This window comes from Excalfactoria chinensis, chromosome Z, assembly GCF_039878825.1.
Source record: "Excalfactoria chinensis isolate bCotChi1 chromosome Z, bCotChi1.hap2, whole genome shotgun sequence".
NCBI lineage: Eukaryota > Metazoa > Chordata > Aves > Galliformes > Phasianidae > Excalfactoria > Excalfactoria chinensis.
In genome coordinates this window covers 73,909,198-73,925,746 of record NC_092857.1, presented here as the reverse complement: position 1 = coordinate 73,925,746, position 16,549 = coordinate 73,909,198, and positions in this window count along the sequence as shown.

The following is a 16,549-nucleotide window of genomic DNA, read 5'->3' as shown; positions in this document are numbered from 1 at the left end:
GATCTAGATTTGTTACAAGGACAAAACCAACCAACCAACTGAAAAAAAAGAAAAAAAAATCAAAACCAAAAAGCCGCCATCACTGCAAGCAAAACAAACAAAAACAAGAGAAAAAGGCTTGCTTCTTAACCGAACTGGGAAAAAAGACAGAGTCAGTGATGGTGATCTCAGGAATACCCATCCAGTTAGCACAGTGAGACAGTACCTGCACATAACTTACTCTCTCAGCACTATGGTACACAAATGCTATGTATCTGTTTAGGGGTGTATAAAGCATGCACAAAGCTACTATCTTTCTTTGCACATACTGTTCAGGCAAAATTGTTTGATAAAACATTTCAGAATCACTCTGAGCACTCTCCTTTTTTTCTTTTTCTTTTCTTCTCCTATCTTTCCTCTGATTTTCTTGTGGTTCACAGAGTAAAAGAAAAGTGCAGGGAGTTCAGTCAGTTGAAAAGGAATCACTGCAACTGGCAGGCAGCCATGCACTGATGTAGTTGTGTTCCTTATGGATCGAGTCTAGCAAAGATGTTTGTTTGTGAATGACAGACTTCTTACAGCTTCCATTTAGATATCAAGGCAAAAGATAAAGTCCTTCCTTAAGAGAGGCTTTGTAAAACAAAGAAGCAAACACGAAAACAAATAAGTATTTATCTTCATTTCTGAGTCTGCCAGGAAAATTTGTCTTCGTTTCAAGGACAAGAAAAATTTTAAGTGCATGAGTTCAATTTTGCCTACTAATTAATTTAATTTACATAAATGCTAGGCTCGGTAGAGGTGTATGCATCTAAGATGTCAGAGCACATTCACAACATCAAAATATGGTTTGCAATATACACCTTTGTCTTTGAAGAGAAAGTGATTTAGTCACCTAAGCATTTGTTATGGGCTAGAACTCTCCCTATCTTTTGGGTTCCAATGCAAAAGAAGTGAATCAGAAGTTTTAACCACATTTGGTTTTCCAAAAGCTCCAGCAACCTCTTCCTTCCCTACTGGGAACACTTGGATTACTCAGGCTAAAAGGCAACATGAGGAAATACTTGTGAAATTTAGGGAGCACCACTGAATTGCCAGTGCCCAATAGAGCTCTTTATGCTGTATTAACTGCTATATTACGTGCGGCTGTCTTGGGCTGGTTACAGCCAATGAGCTAATCAACCAAAACCTGTGACCTTCTGTGCAGGGCTTTGTTAAAAACTAACAAAACGCTCTCATTTTGATTGATACATTACAGGAACATGCAGTGTTATAACACCCATGAGCAGCTCTATCCAGTACTCCTTGCCAGTTTACCATCCTTTTCTCTTTATCGGAAATGGAACGTCAGAAAATTTAGCATCTAGTAGCCTCTGTCAGCTGATAAACAAGATGAAGCTACTGCCAATATTGGGGCATGTGCTACACACACAGGGAAATAAATAAGAAATGGAAATGACAAGTAGTTTGTGCTTTGTACAGTTCTGGAACTTTTTTTTCCCCCAAGTTGCAGTGTGCCTTTTGCAGTCTTCACATTATCTCACTGCAAGTGGGTTGTATTCAAAGCCCCACGTTCTGATCTCAACACTGCAGAAAAAGAAAGCAATGCCAAAAGCAGCTCAGATTCTTGTGTACATGAGTGTAAGACCTATATAACTTTTGTTAGAGTATTAGAATAAGAACTATCCATATAGTTTTTCAGAGTGACATGGTGAAACAGCAATACACTGTTTAACTATTTTGAAACTATTTACAGTGGAACTGTTAAATTATTATTTTTATTTGGAACAAAGATCAACTAACTAATTGATATATATTTTTTTTATCATCAGAAAAAAACAATGAATCTGCTCCTGTATGTGCTGGCAGTGTCACTCCTTTACTGCTGAACCATGAAAACAAAAAGTAACTATTTTGACATCAGAGTTTCACAGGTATTGTGTGCACATATGTACATCTTACGTGCAAGTTTATCAAGAGCACAAAAAAAACCCAAAACAAACAAACAGACAAAAAAGAAAAAAGAAAAGAAAAAAAAAACCCAACAAGCCACACCAGAAATGCTGAAAGGGTATTAGCCAGCATGACATGTTGAGGGGAATGAGTAGAAGCCCAGGTCTTAACAGGATCCTGAGGACAAAAGACTACCTTGAAACTTCCAGCCCTGTATTTCCTCATAAATTCAGAGCACGGTGAGAGCACAGGGTTGATTCTTTTGAGCTTTCTGACACCTGACTAAGTCATCTGCTCTTTTTAAAACCTTCTTCTAGCAGATATAATACAAAAAGAGCCAACTGAAATATCTGCAGTTCTTTCTTCTACCCAAGATAATCTGGCTTCAAGCCTACTGAAGTTCAGCAGCAGTACTATGCAGGTTAATATTCTCTTGGCCTGAAGGAAGATCGGGTATTCACTGAGAATGTGATTTCTTTTATTTATTTTTTTAGTCTTATCAGCTGCTTTCAGTACTGTTGATGATGAAGTATTAAATCAATAGCATTAGACCAAGATGAACTTAGCCTACTTCCTTGAATGCTGTGATATCCAGACTGAGTTTCAGTTCTGGTTCAGTTCTAAGTTTCGTGTAATTTGTCAGTTTTGCTTATCAGCAATTTGAACTGTGGTAAATTGCCTTTCACTTCTTTCATGTAGAAGCTTTGCTGGGCTAGAGTGTCACTCTCATGAGCACTGCAAGAAAATTTGAGTGGTCTCTGTGGACACCATTGACTGAAAGTGGATCCGGTAAAGATCTGCAGAGATAATGAAGAGGTTTGTTTATTGCACTGAATCTGTGCTTTGCTGAAGGATGCTGTGTGTAATGTTCTGTGTAAGGTCTCTCTCTGAACTCTCAAAATGTGTTCATGTAAAGACAAAGCCAAATCTGTCTTACAAAATTATTACCGATAAGGAAGAAATGAAGCAATATATTTTCCTTGAATCATGCTTTGCATGGAGGAAGACCAATAGAAATAAACAAGCTGAGCTACAGATATTTCTTAAGCTGAAAACAACTATCCCCTCTCAGATACTTGGACTCAAAATGTTGTGTTTTCTTTAATAAAAATACATAAATATCATAAATGTAAATAATAGTAATGTAAAACAAGTTATGGTTCCTTCAAACAACATCAGATGAAAAAGCTGTATTAGGTTTGCTTTGAATTTTAATATGCTGTCTAGATATTTCCCAGATGTACACATACAATATTAGAGTTGCATTTAGTTTAATGTATTATTTGGCATCCAATTACAGAGGACAGGGACTCTTTCAAGCTGAATAAGTACTGATCACGTTCTGAAGTAACAACAGTGAGAAGGCACAGGCTTTTCAGACATGGCCAGAAACTGTGGGTTAGCCCTTTGTTTATAGGCGCATGACCTTTGTCTCATTAGGTGTACCTTTAACTGTGATAAACATCCATTTAAGTGAATATCATGTCCTTACAATTACAGAAGGGTCATACATAATACACTAAGTTCCCCTGAAAGCATACGTGTCAGTCATGAATATTTCATGAGCAGTTTTATTACCCATGTGAGCTTCAAGCAATGCCCAGTCTTACAGCTTTGGTGTGTAGGAAATGAAGGTCTTCTCCATAAGAAGATTCCAAGTCAATAACTTTAACTCTGCATTTTATCAAGAAGAGCAAATGGACAACCTCCTTGTAACATCTGATGGGCACTGGTATCAATTTTCTTTGCTGTATGCATTGATTTATCTTATTTGTCAGTTTTTGCAGAAAACACACAATTCCTCCCACCCATAGACTTGAATGTAGAAATAATGAATGATATCTATTACTGGGAGGTAGTTAGGAATGTTGTAGTTGTAAAGGAAACTGAGTAAACATGCAAGAGGGAAAAAGATAAAAAGAAAAGAAAAGCAAGGGCTTAATAAATAAGTAGAACATGCTGCACACTAAACATCTGTAGAACAGGTTGCAAAAATATATTATGATGCAATATGTGATGTGGTAGGTACAGTAAAATCTGCTTATATATTGTAATGCTTTTTCCTGATGTGAAAGCCAGAAAGCAACGGATATAAATGGCTGGACTGATATTAAGTATAAGAAAATGTATGCAGTAATGAAACACAAAACTCCTCAGAAATTCTCAGTACCAGCAACAGCAATTTCCCCTTTCTCTTTCCAAGAAAATCAGTTTTACCTATTTGATATTTTTCACCATCATAAAGACACTGTTTGGAAGCACGTAAGTCACGGATGTCAGCTCATGAAGCCATTCTGCTCCTGCAGCAGGACAGATTGGTCTAAAGTTGAAAGGAAAGGTTACTCTCAGATAATCCCTAAAACAGTACATGGCCAGGCAAAATTAAATCCAGCAGAAGTCCCTCCCCCCCTCCCCTTCCTATGACTGCTGCTCAGAGACTGGAGACACTGGATTTGATGCCCTGTGTTTTGGGCAGATTTTTGTTTGAGCTATTGCAGTGAAGAATGTTCTCCTTTACGTGCTAAATTAATATTTATGTTGCTAAAATATCAGAGAAGCCACCGAAAAAAAGAATATTAATGTAAATAGGTTATAATTATCTTTAAAAATGTGGCAGCAATCGAAATGTAAATCCTAGTGAGCTGGGAGAGAGACTTGTTTGCATTGTGCCTGGGGCACCCTGCCTGCCTGCCGCAGCTGCCATTGATCATCTCAAATCAAAGGAAGTTAGAAATGTCTCTGGTGGCTTGACTGTGAGGGGAAAAAAAAATAAAAAATAAAACAAGTAGGGAAAGATGCTCTGTTCTGCAGGACTGTTATCAAAAAAACGAGCTGGAATGTGTTTCCAATCTTGTCTCTGTTGAATTTGGAGCCCTTCAAAGCTTCACCACAATAAATAAAGTTTTCAAAACACATAGCATCTAAGAGATACATTTAAAATTCCTCTGAACCAAGCATTTTCTCCTTTCTTGTCATTATTAGAAAACAACAGCATGAAACTAATGTGCATGTAATGATGAAATCGGGAGACTATGCGTGCATTCAGAAACCATTTTTAAGTGGCTCTCCTTGTTTTACATTCCTTTAGGTAAAAAAAAAATATTTTCAGAATAAAAAGGCACAGGGAAGGTAAAATGCAAATTATAGAACTATTATTTCCAACTATAATGGTCTTGTACTTACTGGGCAACCACAAGAAATACACCTTCAGCTGTCTATGCTTCAGCAATAGGAGATAAAATGCATCTTCAATAAACCCCTGGATATTACTGACTATGTAGACAATTCTTGAGGTCCATTAAATTCTATTTGACATACATTAAAAAGATTTAATCACAGATGCCAGTCAGCTAACAAACCCATTAATCTAGCTATTTTTCCTATGAAAATTTTATTTAAAAAGGTCTTTTTTCCTCTTCAATTTAATTTAGTCATCCATTTACATTTTGTGTATTTATCATGTAAATGTGCCTTATTTGCAAAAGAAAAGCTCAGGACTCAGTGAAATAAATAGTTATTTCATTAAAATGGATACAAAAAACCCTGTGATTAGGGTAATTAATTTGCACACTAAAAGCTATCTTCCTAGTTCAGATCATTAATATTGATGTTGTTCAATTTTGTTCTCAGCAATGTTCCTTGAAAAAACACTCAGAACTGGCAGGCAAGGATGAAGACGCAGCCGCTTAAACCAGAAATGAGGATTCAGTAACCACTTGGCTACTTTCCCTCTTCCACCATTCAGAATTAATAACATTCAGTCATGAAACCTGTGTCCCAAAATGAACTGGACTGCTTGGATTACACGGGTCTACGTGGTTCATCGCAATTGCACCTTATTTGCACGTGTCTCACTCCATTTCTCTGATTTCATAATTTTTAATTGCGAAGTAACATTAGAAGATGTTATTTCTAGGTACCCCATGCTTCCATACGCACTACTGCCAGATAACAAGGCAGCGTTTGCCAATACACTCTTTTGTCATTATGTATTCATTGGCATAATATGCAAATTATGTTGAACCATTTCCCAGTTTCAGTCCTTCCCACCTCAAGGTTCAGTTAAGAATCTTCATATTTTGTTTCCCCACTGTAGAGCAGATGTATTCCACAAAAGACCTTGAAGGAAGATATCACATCACTGTGGTGCATTATCAATTACAGCTGTATGGGAAGTGCTATGGAGAGCAAGTTCTGGAAGAAATGCAGGCACATTATGCTGGCTGTGATTATGCATTCAAGCATACTTTGTTGTGGAGAATTCAGATTTAAACTTTACTATGGCTGCTTTCTTCTTTAGTCATACAGAAAAACCATATGAATGCATAGCATACAGTAGGGTCATATCTGTGTGAAATATTTACTTACATTTTCACTCGACCATGCAGTCCACACTCTGCTCACTTTCCTTTTCTGGAGTTTATCTGAAAAGTCCATTCAACATCAGAATGTGTCCTCTTTTATTATTTCTAAATTTTATTTTTAAACCAGATAGAATATATATATATAATATTAATTATAAATATATAATATACATAATAATATATGTTATATATTATTTTTTTCCTTTTCCCCCCAAGTACAGAACTTTTTGTAGCCTCTTATCCACCTGCGTGATCTACTTTGGATAACATTTGTTCTGGATCAAAGAAAATTTGCTGATGACAGCTTAAACCTCAAAATGTCCCACCCTTGAAGCATTAGAAAAACCCACCTTATCCCGTAAGAAACAGGATATGACTCAACTATTGTAACCTTAGAAAGACTTTAGAAAAGAAGCTTGTAATTATAATATTGATACTCAGAACTATAAAGGACTATACACATGCATCTATTTTGTATAAATATGTATATCCATCTATGTGATGTTTATATAAAAAAATGAAGTTTATTTTTACAGTTGTTAATTCACACCATAATTTAGTAATTTTTTATCAGCTCATTCTTGGGGACCATTTATAGCCTGCTTTTGCAGGCTATCAGATGTAAAATCCTTTAATATAAGTGGTGGTCTTAATGCATTAGGATACACAGTTTCTGCAGGGTGAATGTCACATATAATTTCAGAAAGATTCTTAATTTCTATTAGTAGCATTTGCCAAGGTTGGCTTTTGCCTCCCTAATCATCCCATTCCACAGATGCTAGTGATTGGTGACACTGCATATTGCAGGGGTTTTTAAACTAGATGATCATTGTGGTCCTTTTCAACCCAGGCCATCCTAGGATTCATTCTGTGATTCTATGATTCCTTTTAAGTGTAAATTCCCAATTTATCTCATTGAAGGAAATATATATATATATGTGTGTGTGTGTGTAAGTGCGTGTGTGTGTATCCTAGTTTTGAATGATTACTTCTTAATGCAACTGTGTGTGGAACTTGTTGGTATTCACTAAGTCACTCAAAAAAAAATAGGAATTCAGGAGAAAAAGAAGGAAGAATTTCCTAAGCATCTTTCCATATTGCTTATTGACAAAAGCATTTATTTTATCATATAACCACAATTTAGAGAGCATAACTGACAAGACAGACTCATTTCTGTTCATTCTGGACAGTGTTCAGCGCACTGTAAATATTTGAACATTCTTGATGTTTTCATAGGAATTTCCATTAAGAGACTCTTTCCTGTCTTAGGTACAACGATGTCAGTCATAACATAACACCATGTTACTTGTGCAGTACCAGGGGTGTTTTATTTACCTTTTGGGTAAAAACTTTACATTAAAGTTAAACCAGCGAATCCGATTTGTATTTCCCATTTCCCAGTTTCAGCAAGGTGTATGTAGCCACACATTAGTGCTTGCCTTCAACAGGACATAGCAAAGAAAATTCCTGGGACAAAAATCCTAAGAGGGGACCTGAGTTGTCCTTAAGGCCAATGTAGAGAAACACTGGGAAGAAACTTTGAACATCCCATGAAATCTGGGGTAAAAGTCTCCAGGTAGAATTTATGTGAATTCTACAGTAGCAGAAGGTATCTGCAATCAATTTAGCCATTCTTCTAAAGTGACTGACATCCTTTTAATGGTTTGTTTATTTAAAACTGTGTTGTTTCTTATCTCAGAGGGGATATTTTTTCTGAATCACAGGAAGCTTCCATTAAAAGTGCATCTGTGATCAAGAAAAACAGATTCCCTTTTAAAACGCCAATTGTTTGTTTTATCTCGTTTTATTTTGTTCTGCTTTGCTTTGCTTTGTTATGCTTTGTTCTTTCATTGCTTGAAACTTCTCATATAATATAAGCACTCCATATTCAAATTCTGTTTTTCTTGGAACAGCTGGGAGAATATTGATAAGCTTTTAAAACACTAGATCAGATAAGCTGATCAAATATATGATTTTTAAATGTTCTCTTTTCCTTCTTATTCAATAATGGTACATATATACTATATATTTCATTATACTTAAGGCATACAGAAGTGGTTTGTAAGAACAGAACTGAGTCTGATGATTTTCTTTATCATTATTATTTAATTTTATTTCATTAAACACTGTACTTTTTATTTTTAGTTTGTTAAACACTATAATTTCATACATATACTCCATATTTTTCCCAACAAAAATCTGTTTTGGAGTTATTCTTCTGCAATATAATACCTACAGATGGGTTTGCTTTCATTGCTAACAGCCAATTCTTTCCACAAATTAGGGTATAAAACAGAAGAATTTTGTACCAATACCAAGAATACTTTATAGTATTGTATTCCTAACTTGCTTTATGAACTGCTTCAGGATGCAATTCTAGATACATGGTAATAAGACAGTGCTCATCCATACAGCGAAAACAGCAGTCAATTTAAAGCAGTGTGCTAATTAAAAAGAGGAACATACTACAAATCTACTCGTTACTATTCATGGCAAACGTACAGCAAACCACTTAGCTGTTCACTTTTAAAGTAAAAGCTTTTGTCTGTCTTGTTTGGAAAGACATTTCTGGGCGAAAAAGACTTTTACTGAAGCATGACATTGAAATGACATTGCCTTAAGGTTTGATAGAGCAAAGGGCTGAAACATCTATATCTTTTAATGCTAGACCTTATTTTTTTCCCCGTGTTATTAACCCACCACAAAGTTTCCTTTAATAAACCACAAAACAAAAGCAGTGGGGAACACAATAAGGAATCTTCCAGGTGGCATTTTTTTTTTCTGATTGAAGCAACAGAAAAAGCATCTTTCTTAATTAAAACAGAGAAATCTCCAATGGCTGGCAGTTAAACACTGTTCATCTGTGTCAAGGCACTAGGACAGCAGCACTGCTAGTAGTTAGGAATGTCATTATGCTCTTGGTTTGAACTGTAAACAGCTGATTCACAAAATTAATATGTTATGTGAGGAACAGGTGATCTTTTTTTTTTTCCTAGAACGACATAATACAGTGCTATTAGACATTTAAAGGAAAATAAAAGAATTTAAAAAAGACAGATAATTGCACATCATTTTTTACAATAGTTACCTGATTTCTGACAAGGTTTGTAAAATGTATGATATACAAAAATACTCAAATAATCAACACTTAATTTTAAAAATAATAGCAAGAAAAGGAGGCAATAAAATTATTGCCCCTTTATTTTCAAATAGGGCAACAACAAACAGTATTATCCTGAAAGGACAAAAGGCTAAAGGTAAGATTTTCACAAGTCTCAGAGAAATCTGATTTCATGTTACCGTCAGAAGTGGAATTTTTACCATCTTTGATGGCAGCAGAATTTAGATAACTTTTCTCTTGCCTGGAAATCTCTTTCCAGCTTTATATGGAAAATATGGCGGATGCTTACAAGTAGAAACAGAGCATAGAAGTCTTTGTGTTTTTGTGAGAGGATCTTACGTGTTATGTATCATTTTCTTTAGCAGAAATTACAGCTTTTATAGTCTTCTGTTTGCAGCTCAGCATAATTTTAGAGCTAAAAATGCTTGAGCCTCTCCATTCATTCTTCTCCCCTGTTCCCACAAAGGCACCAGCTGGTGTTATTTACATTTTTTTTTTCTGGGACCCCAATCATATCAATATCATGGAAAAGACAAGTTGAAGAAAATATTCTTTCCAGGCTGAAGAAAATATTTCCGTCCACCAGTGAGGGCCTGGGCTCAATATTCTAATTTTTCATTGCCATTGTACCTTCTCATGTATGTACTCTAATGTAGCATCTGCTTCAGCTTTAAAATCTGTGTTTTACCTTGGAGAATGCAAATACTGTCCTTTACTTACAGGGATGTTGATTAAAAGCCACCTGAAAGTAAGAGCAGCAGAGATAAGATGTGGAAATATCTGAATGGTGGACATATTCTGGGTACGGAAAATGTTCTTAAGTGAATAAGTCACACTTAAAGGGATCAGATGAATTGTTCTGCAATTCTGTGAAGAATTTTAGAATAGCCATTGGTAGTGCTGTGAATCATTTAATGATGGGTAGAAAAACTTAATTAAAATTAAATAAATACTGCTTCCTTTTCCGTCTTGATTCTTGAGGCGAAACCATGTCACTGCTGGAAGCAGAGTGAATGTTGAGTGAGAAACGTTACTGATTGTGTAGGCCAGCAGCTTAACAGCAATTGGTACAGCAGGACATCATTACAAAAGGTTTAAACAAAGGACAGACCAGAGCAGAGGAGGTAGTTTCAACTGTTTGTCTGCAGCAGGAATGAAACTACCTGGAAGATAACAGAAACAAGGCAGTGTCTTAAGCAACTTGCTGCAGTGAAACACTGTTAGAGAAAGATTTGGACTGAGGGAGATGAAAAGGTAGAACACATGGAATTCTACAATCATATTATTTAATGCTTTCTGGAGAACATTTGAATAATGAACATCAAAGAAATGTTCTCCCATGATATTAGTGAATAGCTACAATTGGAATGGACCACAGAGATTATCTAGTTTTAACCCCCCTGCCATGGGTCGAGTTTCCAGCCACTAGATCAGTCTGCCCAGGAACCCATCAAGTCTGGCCTTGGATATCACCAAGGATGGGTCATCCATAACTTCTATGGACAGACTGTTCCAATGCCTTACCACCCATTGAGTATAGAATTTCTTCCTAACATCTAGCCTAAACATTACTTCTTTCACTTTAAGCCTGTACCCCTATCTACCCCTTTTAAAAGTCTTTCCCCCTCCTGTTTGTTAGCGCCTTTCAAATGACAGAAGACTGCACTGGAGCCTTCTCCAAGCGAACCAATCCTAACTCCCTCAACCTTTCATCACAGGAGAGGTGCTCCAAGCCCTTTGATCATCTTCATGACCCTCCTCTGGGTCTGCTACAACATATCCATGCTTTCCCCATCCTGGGGGCCCCAGCCTTGCCTGCAGTACCTGAGATGAAGGATCATGAGAGTAGAGCAGAACGGGACAATCCCCCCCTTCCCTGCTGCAATCCTTCTGCTGATGCAGCCCAGGATACCATTGGACTTCTGGGCTGCAAGCACACTGCTAGCTCACATCCAGCTTTTTGTCCACCAGGACCCCCAAATCATTCTTGATGGGGCTGCTTTACAGTATTCTCAGTCTGAAGTGGTTCACTTACTGTACCTAGAATCTGTTCTACAGCAAATACCAGGAGTTTCAGGCATCAGCAGAAGTGCTACAGAAGTGTAGTAATAAATATGAACAGAAGTGTTAGCTGCCTGCCTCCTGTTTACATGTCACTGTAAATAAAACAAGATGCCTGGTGCTCACATTTCTAACCATGTCTCTGAACATACTTAAAGGTTTTGCTATTCACAACAGCGTAGATTTGTAATTATAGCCACTTCAAAAGAGTACACCTTTGTGTTTTGCTGGGGAGGAAGAAATATGAACTTAGAAACGAAAAGGAAATTTAGAATGGGTAGAATTTGTCAAGGATGTCAATACTGCCACAAGATTTGATAAAAGTTTCATGAACTTCTAACTGAATGAGCATGCTTCAATTAGGTTTGAGAAACGCTACCAGTATTATTTGTGCCTGTGATGATTAATATGAACAGAACTGCTCTTGTAGCAATACAAGAATAACAATAAAGCAAGCTAGCAAATTGTGCCTTACATCAGAAGCTATTTATAAGGAGTGATGAAATGAAATGTATTTGTTCAGTTCTCCAGGAAGAAGAAGACAGATAAGTGGGTTTCATATCACACAGAAATGCAAATAAAGAATTGGAGTAAAACTGGCAATGCATGGGTGATCAACAGGTTGATGGTAACGTTTGCTAATAAGTCAGTAATTCCCAGAAAACACAAGCTGTGAAATGATGCTGGTGGTGAATACTTTTCACCACTGCTCTTAACAGATGTATCAGAAAGACACCACATTAGTTTTCATTGATGTGCAAAAATTGTGCTATAAATGTTATAGATAACAAAGGCTATTTCAAATAAATCATATTCTTCCCAGCTGGACTTTATACTGATCCGAACCAGTGCACATTCAAAAGAAGGGTGGGTAATCACTATCTACATATGAAGAAATGTGAGAGAATAAAACCTCAAAGAGCTGTGATAGAGATTTTTAAATGCATCTATGTGCCCGCTTACAGGTATTGCTATACAATTATCAGCACAGTTTTCTCTACATAATGCAATTTTCAAAAATATTCATTTTCCAGTAATCTGTGACTGATTAAAAGCTGCTGAAAGGTTAACAGTTATGAGAAATTGCCTAACTGGAATGGCAAAATGTGCAGAAGTAATCCCAAATTAAAGCACATCTTTGAAAGTTGAAGACATTTTTGCTCTGTGCAGAAAAATTGAGAGCATGCAACATCAAATGTTCCTTTCTGTAAATTTTTACTTCTGCAATTATTTTACACTCTTCTTCTATTCTAAGTTAATCTACTTGCTTAATAAGGATCATTGACTACAACATTCACACAGCCTCTCTAGATTTCCCATAAAAATGAATTATACTGACTTCACTGCAAAACCACAACTCTAAGTTAAGAAACAGATGATGTAAAGGCTACAAGTCTTATTATCACTCCCAACAGGACACTTTACACCAGCATTTTGCTTAAACAGAGCATGTTCAGATGACAGTACATTTGTCATGTCAGAATATTAAACTGTAAAAACAGAGTAAAGCTTTAGAAATGGGATTAATTTTGTGTTGTTGTGTTTATTCAGGACACATGCTCTCCAAGCACCCAAAGGAGTAGGAGAGTTAATCTAGAGAACAAGACAGAGAGTGTACTGCTGAGAACTTACTTCCCAAAGTGCATTTGAGACTGACTTCCAGAACAGTAATACACTAGGTTGCAGTATTTTACCTGAATATAAGAAACACAGAAAGAAATCAGCAGTGCAAAGAAATGGAAAAGTCAAATATATATTTTTTTCTTCTTCTTTTTGTCCTGCAGGTTGTGGTGAGGAATCGTGTCCCTTGAATTTTCTGGACTTCCAAGATACATCCATGTGCAACACACCGTGCTATGCTGCTTAAAATATAAAACAGCAGCACTGAGCAGAAGCGTTGTGGCATAGTGCCTATTCCGTGTCAAAGTGACAGTGCAGAAGCATACCCCGCATTTTACCTAATATGTATTTTAAAATGAAATAATGCATAAGATGAAGTCTTATATATGACATATATATGAAAAAAATAAATAAATAAATAAAAAATAGCACAGTTACAGAACTACCTGGTGGTAACTGGTGGTAATATTACAAATTCTTGACAACAACAAAAATGATACTTCACATTTCAGGAATTGCCATCTACATTCTAATGAGAAATAAACATATATTTAATGGCAATTTCGAACTCTTCCAGGCTTCTGTTTATTTGGGTAAGGGCAAGACTCCTCACAGTAGTTAAAGAGATTGCACAGACTTGCAGCTTACAACAAGGAGAAGTGTATTAGATTAAATCAGAAATGAAGAGTAAAAAATAGTTGTAGAAGTAAAAATTTACAGGAAGAAACTGCCTGGACAAAATCTTTCCATCTACTGGTTGCAAAAGGACACCACTTTTGGAGTGCTTCATGTCTTTCTACAAAGCATCACATTGTGTAGTGTTGATGTTATCTTCTTTTTCCACATATAGTCTGTAAAAACCTTAGAGGCACCTCATAAAATTTTTCAAATGCCACTGACCTTTAAGCAATAGGTTGCTTAAAGTTGGGTTGGCAGCAGGACACAAGGAAATGGCCACAGAATGGTGCCAGAAAAGGTTTAGATTGGACATAAGAAGGAACTTTTTCTCTCAGAGTGTGGTCAGACACTGGAATGGCTGCCCAGGGAGGTGGTGGAGTCACCGTCCCTGGCAGTGTTCAAGAGGTGTCTGGATGAGGACGAGATCTGTGTTAGTGGTTTGCTGTAGCTACATTAAGTGGAGGACGGTTGGACTGGATGATCTTGTAGGTCCTTTCCAACCTTATGATTCTATGATTCTATGATTTTACATTGATATAGCAACTCAAAGCAGTCAAATGCAGGCACAATCACTTCAAAACATATACTGTCTCATGGTCAAGGTACATCTTTAATTTTGCGTTTTCCCTATCATTCTATTCCTACTTGACCATACCTGATTGTCTTCACTGGCTTGTTTCATGCAAAGTGAGTGGAAGATTCCAGTGTTCCCTCTAACTTACATTAAATTTTATATTGCTGCTGTAAATAAAAAGGAAAGTTCAAGAAGTTCTACAAGCTTAAGTATGGAATAAAGGTTCAGATGAACTGAGATTTCTGAAACTGCACATAAATGACTTAGATATCTTGAAGATTTTTATATTTTAATGGCAGAAAATGAAAAAAAAAAAAAAAAAAAGGAAGCAAACAGAACCCACCAACCAAAAAAACAAACAAACAACAAACAAAATACTCAAATCATTATAAAATACCCAGATGCCTAAAACCACATGATTAGAAATACCTCAAAAATACCTCAATACCTCCATTCTACGCAACAAAAAATCCTACACCATGAACTTGGAACAAATTGTAGAATCTCTAGCTGTTACATCATCCACTTCCCTTTACTGTGTTGAAACTTCTTACACAACCTTCACCTTGCTATTTTGTGGCTCAGGGAAAGTAGACAAATGTCTACCCATGGCATGAAGTTTTATAATGAATTAATAGCTCTGAATATTTGTTCTTCGTTTCATCTAGAGGTCTCTCTTGCAGTAGTTAATCTACAGTCCAAAACTATTACTATCTACAAGGCAGATAAGACTGCCATATCTTTACATATTATAGAAACTCCCAAGCTAAAATTCTAGAAATCACACAAGGGGGAAGAATTCAGCAACACAGGAAAACCATGTACTCTGTCTTTCCTAGTGTGGTGCATTATCCTGGCAGGGGGCACAGCACCATACAGTCATTCACTCAGTCCCCTCACCAATGGGAGAGAATTGTAAACAAAACAGAACTTGTGTCTGGAAATTGAAACTACTTACTGAGACAGAAAAAAAAAGAAGAAGGAAAAATAATGACAATAAATCTGATAACTATGACAACTATAATAGTAACTGAAGCAAATGATACACGAGCAATTGATCACCATCCCCTGATTGATGCCCATCTAGTCCCGAGGCAGCAGTAGCCTTCCGAACAAGCCCCCTTTTTTCAAGCTTTCTTTCTGTTTTATGTCACAGGATATGGAATATCCCTTTGGCCAGCTTAGGTCAGCTGTTCTGTTCGTGTCCACTCCCAGCACCTTGTTCCCCAGGAAGCTTTTGCTGGCAGAAGAATATAAGAAGTTGAGAAAGCTAGAAGACGTTACTGAAATTTTGCTTTTATAGAGAAAGAACGTCCACTATCTACATAGAGAGCTGTGTTTAACTTGAAATCCCAAAAGAATCATCTTGCATTTGCCCTTCATAATATAACCATTTAACCAGTTATTTTTGTCAAGACAACCAGGACGTAAGATTGTTTGCTTCACATTTCTTTTCATACAACTGACAAATGCCTAAGACTTCCACCACAGCTTGGTGTTTAACATCCCTAATCTGTTAATAGTCAGTGTTTTGAATACGTAGTTTGACCATAGTCTTGTCATTAACAACTGTTTTGCACTGAGGTGCGGACAGGTAAGAACCTTTGTATGTCACACTAGGAGCTGTTTCAAAGCTTTAATCACTAGAGTTTGTTAAATATGTTGACATGCCTTTATGGAAGACACTATCAAACCATGCACTAACAAACAGCAGTTTATGAAAGTACAATTAGTCTGGGCATGGTTTCTTGAAATGCCAAGGAGTTTAATGAAAGGACAGCAAATGTCACAAAGTGATGGTGAAAACCACGATGACATTTTCTCAGACTAGACTTATTTGGCTTTCCCCTCTTAATTCTGCATAGCATATCAGATGTTTAACTAATAATTGGAAGAGAAAAAGTAAAATAAAATGAAAATCTGCCCAAACCTACAAATAGCACCTTGCATTTGTTATGCTCCGTGAACAAGAAAATGAAAGTCACATAGTGTACTGCATAAGAACCTCATAAATTATTAACCTGCAGTCTCTAAATCTCTAACTAGCAGTAGCTTGTCAGCTGTGGACAATTCCAGGCCACTGTTGTAAGGTTTGCAGTTTTTATTTTTATTTTTTAATTTTTATTTTGGCTCAAATAGGAGAGTAAGTATCCAAGCAAACCTGTCAGCAAATTTTCTCAGCAGCTAAACAACTGCAGGCAA